This window comes from Euprymna scolopes, chromosome 45 (genome assembly GCF_053919585.1).
Source record: "Euprymna scolopes isolate OS-2025 chromosome 45, ASM5391958v1, whole genome shotgun sequence".
Classification (NCBI taxonomy): Eukaryota; Metazoa; Mollusca; class Cephalopoda; order Sepiida; family Sepiolidae; genus Euprymna; species Euprymna scolopes.
In genome coordinates, this window is record NC_136526.1 from 7,928,515 (window position 1) to 7,948,622 (window position 20,108).

Below are 20,108 nucleotides of genomic sequence, written 5' to 3' on the forward strand. Positions count from 1 at the left end.
GTTGTATACGTAATGTGACACATAGCAGACAAACAGACAGACAAACTGGTATGCACTCGTGCGCATATACGCACTTACACATACAGTTACATATACACACAGGCACATATACACTTATATACACACATATACACACTTACATATACACACACCGGTTGTGATAGGAGCAACTGGCTTAATAAAAAAGAATCTTCATAAATACTTAGAAGCAATCCATGGAAGACCAAGCTGTAACGAGATACAGATAGCAGCCATAAAGGGAACAGTATCTATTCTTAAAAGAGCCCTCGGATATAAATTTAAATCATAACGGAATCAAGTGTTACCTCCAGGAAGCAGCCCCTTGATCTCTTAAAACTTACTGAAGTAAAATACAAAAAAAAAAAAAAAAAAAAAAAAAAACATATACACACACACATACATATATATACACACACACATTTACATGCATATATGTGGTGTTATCAATTGAGTGCAGTCCCTTTGATTATACGGTGATGACTCAAGTTCATTGAAAGAAAATCTTGAATTGGGGGTGGTGGAAGGAGGAGACAATTTTAATGTCATCCCAACCTTCCTTAAAATAAACAACATAAAAAATCTGCTTTAACAGCAAAAATGAATAAATAAAATTTTTTTAAATTCTTCAAAATGACATCTTGGTGCTAATGCATTAGAGCGGTACCGATTTGAAAGATGAATTTTGGATGCTAAAACTCACAATCAAAAACAGGTCTCGTATTCACCGTCTGCCTTTGCTTTCTTTATGCACATTAATTATTGGAGATTATTAATTTTTTTAGAAGACAATTTTTATCTTTAATTTTCATTTATTCAAAAAACGTTGCCCGGGTGTTTGGAGGTGTGTGTTGAGCAAAAAAAAAAAATAAATAAATAAAAATATAAGGTAGTAGACGGGCAGGCTCAAACACATACCGCGAAGGAGAGGAAAAAAAAAAAAAAAAACACCTGACGTCTTTGCTGTGGCGCCCATCGCCAAACTGGAAGTGACAAATGTTTAAATTAAGGCTAGACAATCGAAAAGAGGGATCACTGACGAAAACATCAGTGAAAAAAAGCAACCCTTTCCTGTAGAAAAGTACCCCATTGAGGGTGAAGAAATTAATATTTTTACCCAATTTTTCGATATTTGTTGTCCAAAGGGTTGAGCTTCAAAATGATATCAATCTCATGAAAATCCGTCGCCTCTGTCGACAGTTTTAGGCAGACATACAAAAATACATGCATACATTTAAAACAGACAGTTGAGATTTATGTTATAGACTAGCGAGGGGTACCCGGCGTTGCCCGGGTGTTCGTAGGTGTGTATGAAAAATACAGGTGCCGTGAAAAAAAAGCCTTGACGGCGTGCAGTTGGAAAATAGTAAAGTGTGAAAAAAAAAACAGGTGCGCGTTTTTGATTGACGCGACGGCGATAGCTATTCAGCAGTTAGCATTTTGTGCGGGACAGTTTTTAATGAGGTCAATAAATCGGTTTGTTTGTTTTTAAAAACCCGCTCCCTCGTCTCGAAATGAAAGCTACCGTCTGATATGACGAAGTCGACATTGACCAAACGTTACTTAGCTCTCTAGAGACCACTGGCTCTGGGCCTGTGATTAGAGTCAAGTTTCGCTTTTTGTTTATACCGAAAACCGAATGTAACGCGTGCCGATGCGGGAAATGTTGAATAATTAACATTTGAAAGTCAATAAAATTAAATAAACAGGCGAGCTCCGTGGTTAAGTGTGAGATATTACAATTTATAGATGATATAAAAAGTTTTAAGAAGTTGTGAAGCGAGCGAGCGCTTCTCTGAAAGAAGCCTTTTGTGGACATCAATGAAAAGCGTACATACATACATACATACATTTTCGCTTTTATATATATAGACTAGCAGGGCTACCCGGCGTTGCTCGGGACCGTATAAACAATGAAAAAACAAAAGCAGATATTGAACATATGTTTTATTCTTAGGGGAGAGGAATCTTTCATCTCAAGTTTTAGCGTTACAAACAAACATTTGTCTTTTATATATATAGATAATGACAGTTTTTTTGGGGGCCCCCCTCGAAGATAACTGATCAGTTGACCAACTTCTAGTGGTCCGTTTGACGTGACATTTCGATATTTGTCATCCGGGTGATGGGGCTTCAATATGATACCACATTTGTCAACTCTGGTTGTGTCTGTCAAAAGTTTTAGCGTTACAAACAAACATACATACACACAGACGTGTGAGATTTATATATATAGATTAGTGAGGATGTCTGGCATTGCTTGGGTGTTTGTGAGTGTGTGTGTGTGTGTAGGAAGCAAAAAAGTGAAGGAGAAAAAAAAAGGTTTTGGTAGGCAGGCAGGCAGGCTCGAACCCGAAGCCTTGAGGTGAAAAAGAAAGCGCGACATCTTACCGCGACGCTGTTAGAATCGTTGAAATTAAATGCTTAAAAAAATGTCTGCTTTTCTAGGTCAAACATCATGCCATAGAGAAATGAAATCACGCAGAGCCAGTTAAGCTTTACGCTTTCTGCGTATTTGTTACCCCAAGATGTTTGGGAAAACTAGCTCCCCACAAAAAGGGGAGTGTCCAAATGAATAACAATTGTCTGGTACAACGGGTTTTCCCCCGCATTGATCAAAGTGCATTGCTTTTGGACGTGTCGGTACGAGAACACACTTCGCTTTTGATTTTTAGTTTTCCTTTTATACAGAAAAGCTAAACAGGCGAGAGTAAGAAATGGCGTTTTTAAAGAGAACACAGCGCAAATTCTAATTGTTTAATTATTAGTTACATTAAATTACTTCCCTTAGTTCCTCACTTGCCTGTATCTTTTTGTGGTGCACCGCAATGGGTCCCCAACTAGAGCAGGCAATCAATCGATTTGATTGAAAATGAGCGATTTTACTGATTTCAATGGCAAGAAAATTGCTTACCTCAACTCTCTATATTAATTTGTTTTCCAAGACCATCAGAAATAAATCACAAAATAGGTTGCCCATTATTTCGTGATTTTTCTTATTGAGAACACCGCGAACGATCGTCACACAAAGGAAAAACAAAAACCTTTTCGTTCAGACGTATTAGAGCGGTACCAATTTGAGAGATGAAGTTGGGTTGGTGAAAACATAGGCAGCCGAAAAATGATTTCAAAACTACAGTTCATTCCTCACAATACTGCCGCAAAACTTTCACAACCACTCTTAGCATTGGTCATAACTGACTACATTTTTATCTTAAAGTCATTTAGAATCAAGAATGCTATGATTTTATATTGCATTTGATGGAGTCAGACGGCAACCTTCTGATGGGGTTGCAATTCCATACATTTTTGAATGACCCATTCGAATGGATGAAGGAATACTTTAGTGATTCTCTACTAGGAGTAAATTCACCCTTAGGGAGCAAAAAATTATATAATCGGGAGTAAATAATCGAACTACCTGATAATTTAAAAACAATTATTTCTTTTTAGATTATGTCATGTCTAAGAAACAAATTAACTTCATATTTCAAATCCAACATTTGACTTCGCTTTCTTCATGCACATAAATTATAATTCATTTTTTTAGAAGGCAATTTTTAAAATTTTATTTTCGTTTATTTAAAAATAAAATCAATGAGAGTAAAAAAAAAAATATTCAATTCCTTATTTGATTTAAGACAAAAGGCGGCACATTTCTACAAATCTATCTTTTATTCTTTGCTTTATCATTATTTTCATGGCAAGTGCTCGTCTTAGTTCTAATATATGACCCCCCCCTTCACCAAACTTTCATGAAAAATACTCGTCTAGCTGAAACTACTATTAATTTCCCTCACTCTTTATCTTTGTTTAAATCTAAATGTAGATTCCATGAACAAAGTTTCTTCCTCAGAACTGCATATCTGTAGAACTGTTTCGTTTTCCTACTTTCCAACTGACTACAATATGGTTGTGTTCAAGTCCAATGTGAAAAAATTTTGGATGAGCCATTTCCTTAAGTAATCCAATTTACCAAATTTCCACTACTAACGATTACTATAGGTTTCCCTTGATGACTGTACACTCATTAAACCTTATCTTAGAGTCGCTTCCAGGCCTTGGTAAGTGGTGACTCCTTTGTAAAAAAATTTTTTTAAAAAAGTTACATCTGAATTTAATTTCAGCTAACTCAGACTAATGTCTTATTTTATGCAAACATAAAAACATGGATGCGAGTAAATTGTACAAGTGTCCAGAGTTAAATATCCCACTATTAACTTCAAAGTCAGTTTAAAAAAAGAAAAGAAAAAAAGGAAAATTGGAAAGGAAAAAAAAGGAAAATTGGAAAGGAAAAAAAAGGAAAATTGGAAAGGAAAAAAAAGGAAAATTGGAAAGGAAAAAAAAGGAAAATTGGAAAGGAAAAAAAAGGAAAATTGGAAAGGAAAAAAAAGGAAAATTGGAAAGGAAAAAAAAGGAAAATTGGAAAGGAAAAAAAAGGAAAATTGGAAAGGAAAAAAAAGGAAAATTGGAAAGGAAAAAAAAGGAAAATTGGAAAGGAAAAAAAAGGAAAATTGGAAAGGAAAAAAAAGGAAAATTGGAAAGGAAAAAAAAGGAAAATTGGAAAGGAAAAAAACGGAAAATTGGAAAGGAAAAAAACGGAAAATTGGAAAGGAAAAAAACGGAAAATTGGAAAGGAAAAAAACGGAAAATTGGAAAGGAAAAAAACGGAAAATTGGAAAGGAAAAAAACGGAAAATTGGAAAGGAAAAAAACGGAAAATTGGAAAGGAAAAAAAAGGAAAATTGGAAAGGAAAAAAAAGGAAAATTGGAAAGGAAAAAAAAGAAAAAAGGAAAAAAAAGAAAAAAGGAAAAAAAGAAAAAAGGAAAAAAAGAAAAAAGGAAAAAAAGAAAAAAGGAAAAAAAGAAAAAAGGAAAAAAAAGAAAAAAGGAAAAAAAAGAAAAAAGGAAAAAAAAGAAAAATGGAAAAAAAAGAAAAATGGAAAAAAAAGAAAAATGGAAAAAAAAGAAAAATGGAAAAAAAAGAAAAATGGAAAAAAAAGAAAAATGGAAAAAAAAGAAAAATGGAAAAAGAAAAATGGAAAAAAAAGAAAAATGGAAAAAAAAGAAAAATGGAAAAAAAAGAAAAATGGAAAAAAAAGAAAAATGGAAAAAAAAGAAAAATGGAAAAAAAAAGAAAAATGGAAAAAAAGAAAATGAAAAAGGAAAAAGAAGAGAAAAAAGGAAAAAAAGAAAAGGAAAAAAGAAAAGGAAAAAAGAAAAGGAAAAAAAGAAAAGGAAAAGAAAAGGAAAAGAAAAGGAAAAGAAAAGGAAAAGAAAAAAAGGAAAAGAAAAAAAAGGAAAAGAAAAAAAAGGAAAAGAAAAAAAAGGAAAAGAAAAAAAAGGAAAAGAAAAAAAAGGAAAAGAAAAAAAGGAAAAGAATAAAAGGAAAAGAAAAAAAGGAAAAGAAGAAAAGGAAAAGAAAAAAAGGAAAAGAAGAAAAGGAAAAGAAAAGGAAAAGAAAGAAAAGGAAAAGAAAAAGGAAAAGAAGAAAAGGAAAAGAAAAAGGAAAAGAAGAAAAGGAAAATTGGAAAGGAAAAAAAAGGAAAATTGGAAAGGAAAAAAAAAGAAAAATTGGAAAGGAAAAAAAAGGAAAATTGGAAAGGAAAAAAAGAAAAAAGGAAAAAAAGAAAAGGAAAAAAAGAAAAAAGGAAAAAAAAGAAAAAAGGAAAAAAAAGAAAAAAGGAAAAAAAAGAAAAAAGGAAAAAAAAGAAAAAAGGAAAAAAAAGGAAAAAAAAGAAAAAAGGAAAAAAAAGAAAAAAGGAAAAAAAAGAAAAAAGGAAAAAAAAGAAAAATGGAAAAAAAAGAAAAATGGAAAAAAAAGAAAAATGGAAAAAAAAGAAAAATGGAAAAAAAAGAAAAATGGAAAAAAAAGAAAAATGGAAAAAAAGAAAAATGGAAAAAAAAGAAAAATGGAAAAAAAAGAAAAATGGAAAAAAAAAGAAAAATGGAAAAAAAGAAAATGAAAAAGGAAAAAGAAGAGAAAAAAGGAAAAAAAGAAAAGGAAAAAAGAAAAGGAAAAAAAGAAAAGGAAAAAAAGAAAAGGAAAAGAAAAGGAAAAGAAAAGGAAAAGAAGAAAAGGAAAAGAAAAAAAGGAAAAGAAAAAAAGGAAAAGAAAAAAAGGAAAAGAAAAAAAAGGAAAAGAAAAAAAGGAAAAGAAAAAAAGGAAAAGAAGAAAAGGAAAAGAAAAAAAGGAAAAGAAGAAAAGGAAAAGAAAAAAAGGAAAAGAAGAAAAGGAAAAGAAAAGGAAAAGAAAGAAAAGGAAAAGAAAAAGGAAAAGAAGAAAAGGAAAAAAAGGAAAAGAAGAAAAGGAAAAGAAAAGGAAAAGAAGAAAAGGAAAAGAAAGAAAAGGAAAAGAAAGAAAAGGAAAAGAAAGAAAAGGAAAAGAAAGAAAAGGAAAAATGATTGATTTCAGCAAAATGTCCCCTCCTCCAACAACCTCCACAAAAAGTTTCTATCTTGAAAACATTGCTTACACCAACACTTCACTTGCTTGCATCTTCGGGGTAAATTTTTTAAAAGTCCGACTGATTCCATGCACACGCAAAAAAAAAAAAAAATAAATAAATAAAATAAAAAAATAAAAAATAAAAATCGCCTAGTGGTTGACACGGCGTGGAATAATTGCCTAATTACCTTCTCTGGCCCCAATCCCACTAGTTCAAACATCACCTATTTCCCAGCCCTGGTTCAGCAAAAATTGCCTATTCACGATGCCCTCATCGGAAAATTGCTTACTCCAACTCCCTGTATAACTTTAATTCCTCTTTCCTGACTATCTATATATATATATATAAAAGGCAGAATGTGTGTGTGTATGTGTATATCTCACCAAAACTTGACACACGCTACGAACACTGACAAAATTGGTATTGTTACAAAGATCGGTCTCTCAAACGACAAATATAAAAATCTTGGCCAAAAAGATTAATTCTGTGCTGGACAACTGAGCCATTTATTTTAAGGAGGGGTCAGTTTTTGCGTCAACATTTTTGCAATGACTAAGCTTATTTCGAATGCCTACGATGTCATAAGTTGCTGTGGGCACAGCGGCTAAACCGTTGGCTTATTTTTTTTCACCTTCTTTTCCTTATTTGTGTCACAGATTCGAGCCTACTTTTTAAACACCCCTGTCCACCCGAGCTGCCTACTGCATTTAATTGTTTTTTTGTTTGTTTGTTTTTTTTTGTGTGCTTCCTGCTATTTTTTTGATTTGGAGGCTGCCGAGTCAATATCCAGGTTTGTATTACTGTACACATAGTTGTCCAAAAACAAATATATAACAAATAAATGTTATCAAAAGTTACTTTTCTAGTGATTTTATTTAATGTAACATATTTATTCAGCTTGAAAAACAGTGTTTACCGATGTATTGGAAAATTTAAAATGGTTCCTGACTCTCTCTTTGAGACAGTAAGTTTGGGAAAAGGAGTTATTAATAAAAAACTAGACAAAATACTGTTAAAAACTCGCTCAATATATGTTACCGTAACATAGGCTGACATATATTCGTTGGGTTTTTAACAGTATTTTGCATATTTTTATTTTTAACTCCTTTTCCCAAACTTCCTATCTCAAAGATAGAGTCGGGCGCCATTTTAAATTTTCCTATACATCGGTAAACACTGTTTTTCGAGCTGAATAAACATGTTACATTAAATAAAAACACTAGAAAATTATCCCGTTAGGTAGAAAAGTAACTTATATTACCTTTAATAACATTTATCTGTTATATATTTGTTTTTGGACAACTTTTTCGAATCTATGTGTACAGTAATACAAACGCCAATATCCTTACTACACCACCTCTCCACCCAGGCAATGCCAGGACCCCCACTAGTCAGAAATAAATCACAAAATAAATTGCTCATTTCTTTGTGATCTTTCAAGCCAAAGAGATCTTTTCATCTTTTCAATTCGTAATTAAAAATGGATTTGATCAATTATTTATGGTGTCAAGAAATTTTATTCAGCTTGTTTATGCAATATGTTCAATCATTCTTTTGTTTTTACATTCATCTATGTAAATATTGTTAAGTACTGTTTACATAGTGTTTTTGTCAATGAGTAAACAAATCCTTGGTTGTTGTTTATGATTGAACTAGCGAGGGTACCCGGCGGTGTCCGGGTGTTTGTAGGTGTGTGTTTGAAAAAAAAAAAAAAAGTGGTGGTAGGCAGGCAGCCCCAACCCCACTCTGACGACGTTACCACGCGAATCTAAACTGTGATGAGAGTTATATTTAGAATAGCATCATTGCAACCCCTTCGACAGTCTAGATGATGTCCGAGTTATTTTTAGTACATCAGCGTAATTCAATTGGTCGACCTCTTTTTTTCGTGGAACGACAAAGGACCTTGAGGTGTCTAAAAAATTAAAAAGTTCAATGTGACGAACTTAATTGCAAAAAAAAAAAAAAAGAAAAAAAAATTGTTGTTCAAATAATCAGTTTAGCGTCGTGTAAAGACTTTAGAAACAAAGAAGAAATAGACATTCTTTTACGATTGGATAAAAAGAAAAGAGAAATAAAAGCAGTAAAGCGAGTGCAAAACAGAAAACTGCGAACGACGATCGAATTTAAAAAAGAACTGACAGAGAAATTTGAAAGAGAAATACGTGTGTCAGTGCTTGCAAAATAAATATGAAATTAAATGTATTAATTCTATTTCACTTAATTTAAAGGGAAATATCGTTTCGGTTGTTGAACATTTCAGTGTTTCGAGGTACCACTATGTGTGTGTGTATATATATATATATATATATATATATATATATATTACACATACTAGTGGAGGGAGCAGCTTTGCCCAATTGTAAAATATGCTTAAATAAAATATATCAATTAATCCAGATTTCGTATATATTATTATGGAGTCGTGATTTCGAAAGTAAAAAAAAAGTATTTGGGTGCCATCAGCTAGAATCGAAACCCAAAGCAAAACCATAGCATTCAAAGCTGGTGACGTTACCACTGTACCAACATGGCACACATATGAACTGATAAAAAATAAACTAAGATGAATGTACAAAATGTATAACGATTTTTTCTTTCAATTCCGACTCCTTAAAAACTACTTTAACTAGTTAAAGACCCATAAAAGAACATCCATAAAAAATCCAATCATTTGAGGCTGCTCTGCGACTTTTAGTTTTGGAAGAGAGAGTTTGAAAATATGGAGACAGACAGACTGATATATATATATATATATATATATATATATATATATATATATATATATATATATATATATATATATATATGAGCAAACAGTTAATAAAATGTTAAAAAACACCTTGAAATGAGTTAAAAACATTTAATCTGATAAGGAAACACTAGGTAAGTGGATAGTCCTTAATCCGCGGAGTTTCGAAGAAATACTTTCCTTCTCATCAGAGGGTAGGAATTAGCAAAATGCGGTATCGGATTTTGCATGCAGAAGTATTTGATGAAACAAGTAAGTCAAAGATCTTACTTGAAAACAAAATAAGTTAAGCAGAGGGAATATGGTAAAGAAAAAGGTGATTACACATGAATGGATAGTCTGGTGGAAGATAAAAAATCCAGTGACGGTAAAATCCAAATGTAAAACTTCAAGAAAGTTAAAAGAATTTCCATTTGTACAAGTAAAATCCAAAGACATCCCGTAATTGAAAGAAGATGGTCCATAATAATCCAAGGCAGAAATCCATGGAATAATTCACAAACATGTGTACAAGGAAAAAAATAATATTAATAAAAGAAAAATAAGATGTGCTTTTCCCTCTACTTCCGAGACATAACTATAAATAAAAAAAGATCTAGGAAGAAAAAGGAGAAAGAGAAAAAAAAAAAAAAAATATATATATATATATATATATATATATATATATATATGGGTTGCATGTAATGCAACATTAGAAATAAGATAGTCATAGAAGAGATTGGTGAATGACATTCTGAAATACGTGGAATTCAGGGTGCAGCAGAGGATAGAAAAAAAATAGAGAGAACATCTGCGTTTAGCACTTCATGCAAAATTCTTAAAAGAAAAAAAAAGAAAAAAAAAAGGAATTTTTATGCTTATATGACCATGAAATTATGCAAGACTAGCGGGACCTATGGAAATTCCACAGCAGACTCTTTCATATGTAAGATATTGATGTTGGCATTCTGTAGATGTTCAGTGTAAATGGAGACGCTCTGATATTATTATACCTATTTACTATGCCTCCCCACGGGACAGAGTTAGACACCAGGGTCGTTTTTTTACATGGAGAAAAGGTACAAAAATAAAAATTGTCTCAGTCGTGAAGGATTCCTCCTCCACCGAAAGAGAACAAGAAATAGAAGTGCAGCATCTGAAGAACAGATGGTATTTATTTGCTCCCCCACTGAGCAAATTAGGCACAAGGCCGTTTTTAATGTGAGGTAAAAACCAGCTCCCCTAAAAGTAGGCAAAAAGGGGGCACTCTGGTTACCAAAAATAATAATTGTCCCAGTATAGAGGGTTTCCCCTCCATTGACTGGTACAAATTATCTTAAGTGCAGCATCTGCCGGAACAGATGGTATTTATTTGCTCCCCCACTGAGCAAATTAGGCACAAGGCCGTTTTTAATGTGAGGTAAAAACCAGCTCCCCTAAAAGGGGTCACTCTGGTTACCAAAAATAATAATTGTCCCAGTATAGAGGGTTTCCCCTCCATTGACTGGTACAAATCATCTTAAGTGCAGTATCTGCCGGAACAGATACTACACTTTGATCTTGTCCCGAAGGCCAAGATGGAAAATTATTGTAGCTCTTTTGTTAAAACTGCAAAAGTATTTATCTAAGCTAGCAGGGACGCCTGACATAGCCCGGTTGTAAAATACACTTAAATATAATATTTTAATTATTGAAGATTTTGTATACATTTATTATACAGTTAATTTTCTATCGATTTTTATGTATTATAAAGTCGTGATTTCAAAATTAACAAGTTATATCAATATGACTTGGGTGCATCAGCTGGAATCAAAACCGAAACAAAACTTATGAAGAAAAAAAAATATGTATATGTATATATATATATATATGTGTGTGTGTGTGTGTGTGTGTGTGTGTGTGTGTGTGTGTGTGTGTGTGTGGATTGCGAAAACGCTCTTATATATTTTAAATATTTTACATTTTGAATACTTTCTGAAGAGAACGCTTCACAGAACGTCTGAAACACGTTAAAAACTATTTCAATGATTTAAAAACATTATTACAATCATCTAAATATATTTTTTTTTAAATAAAAATACGGAATAATAAAATAATGTTAAAAAACAATTGTTGTGCAAAACCAATTGTTGGTGACATCTCTCATTTATATATATTTTATACTCTTATACAAAGTCTCAAATACAAAAGAAAAGTCAAATCTACAAGGCCCACACTATCGGTCAAATTACAATTTCTGTTTTGCCAAGAAAATCTAACACACAAAATTGCTAACCACAATCTAAAACAACATTTTTTCTAATTTGGAAAAGGAGCATTTTAAACTTTTCTTTCAGATTATTTAAGTATCATTCAGATTTTTCTAAAATATTCTCAGCCATACTGATCCAAAAACGACTTTCTTTAGTCAACAAAAAAGGGAGTTATCTTCCACCATGATAATGCCCGTCCTCAAACAAAACTGCTGACCAAAGATCTAAGAGAATTTGGTTGGGAAATTTTACCCCATCCGCCATGTTCTCCTGACCTCGCTCCCTCAGATTATCACTTATTTCGAGGATTACAAAACTTCAAGTTAACATCACAAGGAGATTAAACAAGAGTAAGATTCATATCGAAACAAAGAATTTTACAAGCAAGGCATTTATAAGCTCGTTGACAGAGAGCAAATGGTCATTATTGTCATGAATAAAAATTTTCCAAAGTTTTTAATTTTCAAGATGAAATTTTAAATCAGCAAAAATTTTTGCACTGACCTAATATTGCATACACAGTTGATTAACTGAAGTGAATTTGGTGAATTTCTTTATCGATAAAAAAAAAAATCGATCATTTTTCTTGAACTTAACATTCTTTATATTTAATTCCTTGCAAAGCACAGACGCGCGCGTGTGAGCATAGATGTAACAGGGTTCGTACAGGATTTCAATGTCCATTTTCAAAACTTTTCAAAGCCTTCTCGAGATAAAATTCATGTCTTCAAAACAAAATTTGGGGTTTGTTTTACAATCCTCAGCAATTCAAAAAAGAAGTAAAAAAAAAAAAAAAAAAAAAAAAATATACAACAAATAAATGTTACCAAAGGCAATAAATGTTTCTTTGCAACCCAGTTGCATCATTTTTTGGTGTTTTTAAGTAGTTTTAAATGCTTTTTATTCCATCTCAAATATTTACTTTCTTTTCGGCTTTTAATTTCCAGCCAAGATGGCTGCCATGTTGTGCATTATTTTGTTTTTGGCCTGTCCGACCTAATTTTGATTTATTAACATTTTTTGGGGGCGGGGGCGGGGGGGGTCGCCATTGCAGAGTCTCGTCCGCACAAGGAAAGTATTTTTTTTTTTTTTAGAGAGGGAGGGATAATTTTATGTATGGCGGCTGCTACTTCTACCTCCTTGTGCCCCCACCCTCCCCTAAAAAACTAAATTATGAGAACAAACATAGAGATTTGAATCTTTATCACAATACTACCTTAGTAGTTTTGTGGTGAAGGGACATAACTCTTGAATCCACAATAATACCATGCAATTTCAGAACAATCTATTTCTATTTTATTTTCAATATTTAAGGTATTTTACTGATATTTTTATTAATACTTAAAAAAAAGGATTTAATAGAAATTTATTTATTTTGTCATTAACTAGCCTGGGTGTTTGAAGGTGTGTGTTGAGCAAAAAAAAAAAAAAAGGTGGTAACAGACAGGCAGGCAGGCAAGCTCGAACTAGTACTGTGAAGGAGAAAAAGAATATAAAAAAAAAAACCTGACATCTTACATCTTGCGCCCATCGCCAAACCAGAAGTGACATAGGTTTAAATTAAAGCTAGTCAATCAAAAAGAGGGGAAGACTTTCGAAAATATTGGCGAAAAAAGCGATCCCTCCCTGTAGAAAAGTGCCCAATTGAGGGTGAAGGAATTAATGTCTTTAGCCAATTTTTTTTATATTTGTCGTCCGAAGGGTCAAGCTTCAAAAGATACTGATCTCGTGAAAATCTCTCACCTCTGTCAAAAGTTTTAGGCAGACATACATACATACATACATACATTTAAAACGACAGGTGAGATTTATATTATAGATAATTGTAATATCTCAGAGTTATCCACGGAGCCTGTCTGTCTATTTAATTTTATTGACTTTCAAACGTTAATTATTCCACATTTCCCACATCGGCACGCGTTACATTCGGTATAAAAAAAAGCGAAACTTGACTCTAATCACAGGCCGAAAGCCAGTTGTCTCAAGAGAGCTAAGTAACGTTTGTTCAATCGTCATATCAGACTGTAGCTTTCATTTCGCTCCTCCTAATAAACAGGGAGCGGGTTTTTAAAAACAAACAAACCGATTTATTCAAAACTGTCCCGCACAAAATCGTAACTGCTGAATACCTATCGCCGTCACGTCAATCAAAAACGTGCACCTGTTTTTTTTAAACACTTTTACTATTTTCCAACTGCGCGTTGTGAAGGCTTCGTTTTTTTTTTCACGGGCACCTGCTTTTTTCACATAGCACGAAAAACACCCGGGCAATGCCGGGTACCCCTCGCTTTTTTTTTTCACATACAACGAAAAACACCCGGGCAACGCCGGGTACCCCTCGCTAGCGCCATATAAAGGCAAAAGTGAAAATTGAAGGACTTTCAAGTCTGTAGCAATCCTGTGTATGAATGGACGGACGTGTGGGAGTGTGCACGTACGAACACACACGCGTGTGAGCGTGGATGCATGTGTGAGTGTGGACGTAAGTATATTTCTGGATAGATGTGTGAACAAGTATGGATGAATGCATGTGTGAGCGAATCTGCATGGATGCGTGTGAATATAAACATTTGCATGAGTGTGTGTGAATGTATGCGACAATATACGAACCTGTGAGTAATCGAGTATATACGGGTGTGGTTGGATGCGAGTTCGTAGTGAAAAGGGAGTGAGTAAGCGTGTGAGAGAGGGAGAGAGAGGAGAGATCCACTTCAAACATTATCAAAAAAATTATGTCGTCCCCAGTGATGAAGAAATGAGTCACTGAGACAGACTATTTCTTTGTTCACAACCACATTTTTTAGGAGTCACAAAAGAGAGAGAGGAGAGAGGGGAGAGAGAGGGGAGGGAGAGAGAGAGAGAGTGAAGGGAGAGAGAGAGAGGGAGAGAGGAGAGAGTGAAGGGAGAGAGAGAGGGAGAGAGAGGAGAGAGTGAAGGGAGAGAGAGAGAGAAAGAGAGGAGAGAGTGAAGGGAGAGAGAGAGGAGAGAGGGAAGGGAGAGAGAGAGAGAGGAGAGGGAAGGGAGAGAGAGAGAGAGGAGAGGGAAGGGAGAGAGAGAGAGAGGAGAGGGAAGGGAGAGAGAGAGAGAGGAGAGAGGGAAGGGAGAGAGAGAGAGAGGAGAGAGGGAAGGGAGAGAGAGAGGAGAGAGGGAAGGGAGAGAGAGAGAGAGGAGAGAGGGAAGGGAGAGAGAGAGAGAGGAGAGAGGGAAGGGAGAGAGAGAGAGAGGAGAGAGGGAAGGGAGAGAGAGAGAGAGAGGGAAGGGAGAGAGAGAGAGAGAGAGAGGGAAGGGAGAGAGAGAGAGAGGAGAGAGGGAAGGGAGAGAGAGAGAGAGGAGAGAGGGAAGGGAGAGAGAGAGAGAGGAGAGAGGGAAGGGAGAGAGAGAGAGGAGAGAGGGAAGGGAGAGAGAGAGAGAGGAGAGAGGGAAGGGAGAGAGAGAGAGGAGAGAGGGAAGGGAGAGAGAGGGAGAGGAGAGAGGGAAGGGAGAGAGAGGGAGAGGAGAGAGGGAGGGAGAGAGAGGGAGAGGAGAGAGGAAGGGAGAGAGAGGGAGAGGAGAGAGGGAAGGAGAGAGAGGGAGAGGAGAGAGGGAAGAGAGAGAGAGGGAAGGGAGAGAGAGAGAGGGAAGGGAGAGAGAGAGAGGGAAGGAGAGAGAGAGGAGAGAGAAAGAGCGGGGAGAGACAGAGAGGAGAAAGAGCGGGGAGAGACAGAGAGGAGAAAGAGCGGGGAGAGACAGAGAGGAGAAAGAGCGGGGAGAGACAGAGAGGAGAAAGAGCGGGGAGAGACAGAGAGGAGAAAGAGCGGGGAGAGACAGAGAGGAGAAAGAGCGGGGAGAGACAGAGAGGAGAAAGAGCGGGGAGAGACAGAGAGGAGAAAGAGCGGGGAGAGACAGAGAGGAGAAAGAGCGGGGAGAGAGAGAGAGGAGAAAGAGCGGGGAGAGAGAGAGAGGAGAAAGAGCGGGGAGAGAGAGAGAGGAGAAAGAGGGGGAGAGAGAGAGGAGAAAGAGGGGGAGAGAGAGAGAGGAGAAAGAGCGGGGAGAGAGAGAGAGAGGAGAAAGAGGGGGAGAGAGAGGAGAAAGAGGGGGAGAGAAAGAAGAGAGGGAGAAATGGGAGAGAAAAGGGGGGGATTTTCTTTCTACCACAAGACTCGGACAATTGTCAAGAACTGATAAGACTGTAGTTAAGGCAACAAGAATAAAAGAAACCAAAAACCTTTCTAAAAAAATTTTTTTTTTAAAGTTAAAAGAAAAATATAATCTAAAAATAGGCAGATAGAAATTTATAAAAGACTAGCAAGGGTACCCGGCGTTGCCGGAGTGTTTGTAGGTGTAAAACAAAGAGGGGAAAAAAAGTGAGGAACCTGAAGGCGGAAAAGAAAGTGAAAGAAAACGTGAGATCTTACCATGACGCTACGAAGCCATAGGAAGTGAAAAGCGTTGAAATTTAGCAATGTCAACCACAAAGCTGACTTGCAGAAACGAACGTTGGCTGGAGGCATAGCCAACATTCGTTTCTTCCCCACGATGTTAGGGAAAACCAGCTCCCCCAAAAAAGTGAGTGTCCAAATGAATAGCAACTGTCTGATATAAGGTATTTCCCCCAGATTGCTCAAAACTGATTGCTTTCTGGACATCCTGGCATAAAAGGCCGAGAAGCTGCCTTCGTTTCCGATTCAGTTTTATACAAAAAACACCAACAAACACGTGAGAGGATGGAATAGCGTGAATTTTATAAAAGTCGATCAAAATAAATCTAGAGATGACGTCCCTATGCAAATCGTAGATATTATCATCTAGGGAGTATATAAAAACTTTCTAAAACATAATAAACCCCACCCCCAACGAGAAGCCCAGCAAAAAAAAAAAAAAGCCTTTGCTGGACATACAAAAAATGCGCACGGCCATTTTGTCTATATATATATATATATATATATATATATATATATATATATGAGAGAGAGAGAGAGAGAGAGAGAGATTAAAAAGCATTATATAAAACAAGAACAAAGAAAATTTTTTTTATTGTTTTAAAATAAATGGATTTCATTATTAAGCTACGTACATTTGATCAACACGTTTAATGATGGCGATTCGATTTCAAACGTAATCACAGATCAATAAATCAAGTTTACTGGAAAAATGGTGGGATCCTTTTACCACTCCAGTAAATATCTCACACATGATGCAATTCTCTACCTGTATAAGAGCCAGGTACGTCCAAGGATGGAGTACTGTGGCCACATCTGGGCAGGAGCTGCTAAAAACAGCATCTCCTGCCTTGACAGAGTTCAAAGCAGACTTTGTAGCCTAGTGAGGATGCCCTTTTCTCTTCCCTACAACCTCTTTCTCACAGGAGATATTGCGAGCTTGCCTCTGCTTTATCGTTATTTTCATGGCAAGTGTTTGTCTGAGCTCCAATCTATGGTCCCACCTGGACTGACTTTCACGAAAAACACCGTCTAGCTGAAAACACTATCAATAATTTTCCCCACTCTTTATCTGTACCTAAACCTAAATATAGATTCCATGAACAAAGCTGCTTTCTAAGAACTGCACACTTGTGGAACTCTGTTGCATTTTCCTGCTTTCCAACTGACTACAATATGGTCGTCTTCAAGTCTAATGTAAACAAATTCTCAATGAGCCGTTCCCCTTAAGTAATCCAATTTACCAAATTTCCACTACTAACGATTACTATGACATTTTCCCATTGACTACTTTATACTCATTCACCCTTATCCTCGAGTGACCTTCGGGCCTTGATAAGTGATGATGGGTTCGAGCCCATCTGCCTTCTATCACCTTTTTTTTTAACACCTCTCTCCGCCTGGCTGGCTACTGTTGTTGTGATCCGCCCCCCCCTGCTACTACCCCTTTTTTTTTCTTTACCACCTCAACACACCCGGGTAATACCAGGTACTCCTGATAGTCTCTCTCTCTCTCTCTCTCTCTCTCTCTCTCTCTCTCTCGGGTAGTCCGTCTATTTAGACGATGACGCGGAGGTTGGTTAGTGTTCGTGTCGAAGGTGCAATGGGAGTCCAATCGGAGCTGTGAAACCCCGGCTGCAGGTGTGACACCTAATGGCAGGAAATCAGGGTAGTGGCGCCTGTAGTCACGCTCTTTTTGCTTCCCAAGCAGCAATGCTTTGATCTCTAATGGCACCGGCTGCGCCTGATACCACACTTTTCCGATCTTCAGCTTTTCTTCTTCATTTGGCTTGTGTTGTTCTAATGTCTCCTAAACACATTTATAGCGCAGTTTCGATCCGCCTAGGGGTCGTGTACCTTCTTTGAGCTCACCAAAGAAAACTGCTTTTGGTAGTCTGTTGTCTGACATGCGTGTGACATGTCCTGTCCATCTGAGTTGGTTTGTTATGATTATTTCTTCAGCACTGGCCATTTTAGCCTTTTCTAGTACTTCAAAATTCAATACATGGTCTTTCCAAGAGATAACCATTAGATGACGGAGGTGCCTTTGTTGTATCGGGCAACACACCCGGGTAACACCAGGTACCCTTTATAGTGTACAATACAGTAAACAGTTAATATCTTGTCATCTCATGTGGTTTGGTCATGTACAGCGTGCCACTATCTGCCATTCAAGGTGTGTGGAAGACCAAGGAAGACTTGGCTTGAAGGTGTACAAAATGACGACTACTTGCAAAGAAGCCTTTGAGTGAAACCACACAGAGAGCAAGCGTGAGGCGTTGCCCACCCTGGAATCCGAGACACCCGCAGTATCTTCAATATCAAAAACTGATAATGCTGCTGATTGTTATTGTTGAACACCATTCATTCATTTCATATGAATTGAATGATTATTGTTGACATTATTTTCCCTGGTATCTTTCTAGTTAGAATTCTTTCTTTCTAGAAAGATGTTGGAAACTTACGGGAGGGGACCATGTGAAAATTGCTAACATCCTTAAATGAAAGTTGTTTTTTTTTTTCTGTTGAATGTACTGGATCCGAACTTGGTACACCTAGGTTGTCAGTCCGTTTCCTTAAGCACCTAGGCATTGTCACCTCCGTGATGATACTGATGATTGGGATGAGCCATTATATATTTCCTATTTTTGGATGAAGAATGATTTTTTAAAAGTATGTACAGCGTTTTTTTTTGTTTTTTTTTTTTACTGCTAGTAGTTAATAAAATTTGCAATTGTATTCCGAGTATCACTTGCACCGACGATTGAACCTTCAACCTCCAATGAACAATCGGACTTTTACAAAAATCATCTTTCATACATAATAGGATGACCCCTCTCGCCAAAAAAAGAGATGCTACCCGCAGAAAAATTAATACAATTCACACTCCTTTCTGCAATCTATTCATATTTAGTATAAATAACTTTCAATCTATATCTGACTTGTCCCCCAAGTTTTATACATACAATGTCCAACAGTCTTTGTTTTATGTTAATTTGTCAATAGCTTTGAGACACTTCTTTCTTTGCACTATCCTGATTTTAGTTTTGATCACCATCTTCAGTTCAAACCTGCAGATGAGACTATCATCAAAGTGTCCCCATATATTACTGAACAATGATAAAATAAGGACCGTTACATATTCATGACTGACATCAATGCACGAGTCAAATATAGAATCACGATTTCTTATGCCAATATGGCTGTATTGCAGGAAGGCTGCTGAATTTTGATTTCATGGGTTTCATTTGGGTTGGGGGTATATTATTTATAGCGTTTTGATTTAAAAGTGGACGAACATGAATGCAATTGTTTTTTTTTGTTTGTTTTTTTTTTGTTTTTGTTTTTTTTTTTTTTTTTTTTTGTGAACGAAATTTGAAGAACAATTTTTCTTTCAAATAGATGACACATGATGAAAATAAGATGTCCTTCCCAAAAGAAAGGCCAAACAGGAAAAAAGGCCAAACAGAAAGACAAAAAAAGAAAACAGAAAAAGAGGAAAACAAAAATAAGAAAGGAAGAAAAGATTTTCAAAAAAAATTAAAAAGAGGGGGGGGGACAAACAAAAACAGAAACATTTTTTAGGGCATTCACTATCTATAAAATTTGTTCAAATCGGGGTCAGCCAGCATCGACTCCTACAAATTTGCTTAGACTCCAACTTCATAGACCTGGATTTTTTTTTTTTTTTTTTTTTTATCATTTTCACTGGTTGCTAATATATAAAATTAATCAGATAATTTTTTTTTTTTTTTTTTTTTTCATTTTCTTTCTTTTTCCCATTGTCGGAAATACAAAGAATTTGGAATAGTTTATGAGGCGAATGCATTAATCATAGTCATAACCCCATAAAGCTTTTAAGCAACGCTGGGAAAATGCCTACGAATTAGTCATTGCTCTGCCCGCCGCCATCATCTGCCTGGTGCGTAATCCCGAAATGCAATATAATCGAACTGAATTGAGAGGAAAAAAAAAGGAAATTAAGGAAGATCATTATTTATCGAAAAGATCAGAATTTGAAGCCGGGAGCGGGGAGGGGAGAGGGGTAGAAAATACAAATTTAACATTCTTCAATTATTTTTCCAAGACAATTCCATTCTGAATAATTAATTTTGCTCTTTTTCTTCTTTTTAATCCATCTATTTTTAAAGCAGGAAAATATTGTGAATCTATATGGAATTCTATGCAATATGCCCGCACGATTCTCTGGTTCAACTTTCCCCTCTCTCTTTGAGGGTATA

General features: G+C 35.6%; 1 protein-coding gene across 3 annotated transcripts in view; it reads right to left on the reverse strand.

Annotated features, from left to right (window-relative positions):
• Positions 1-20,108, reverse strand: part of LOC145269031 (ARF GTPase-activating protein GIT2-like) — a 428,028-nt gene that overhangs the window by 331,802 nt on the left and 76,118 nt on the right. For all 3 annotated transcript variants that reach the window (XM_080124622.1, XM_080124621.1, XM_080124620.1), the window contains exon 3: positions 7,066-7,167. The gene's annotated coding sequence lies outside the window, so the exon portion shown is untranslated. The remainder of the gene's footprint in view (positions 1-7,065; positions 7,168-20,108) is intronic.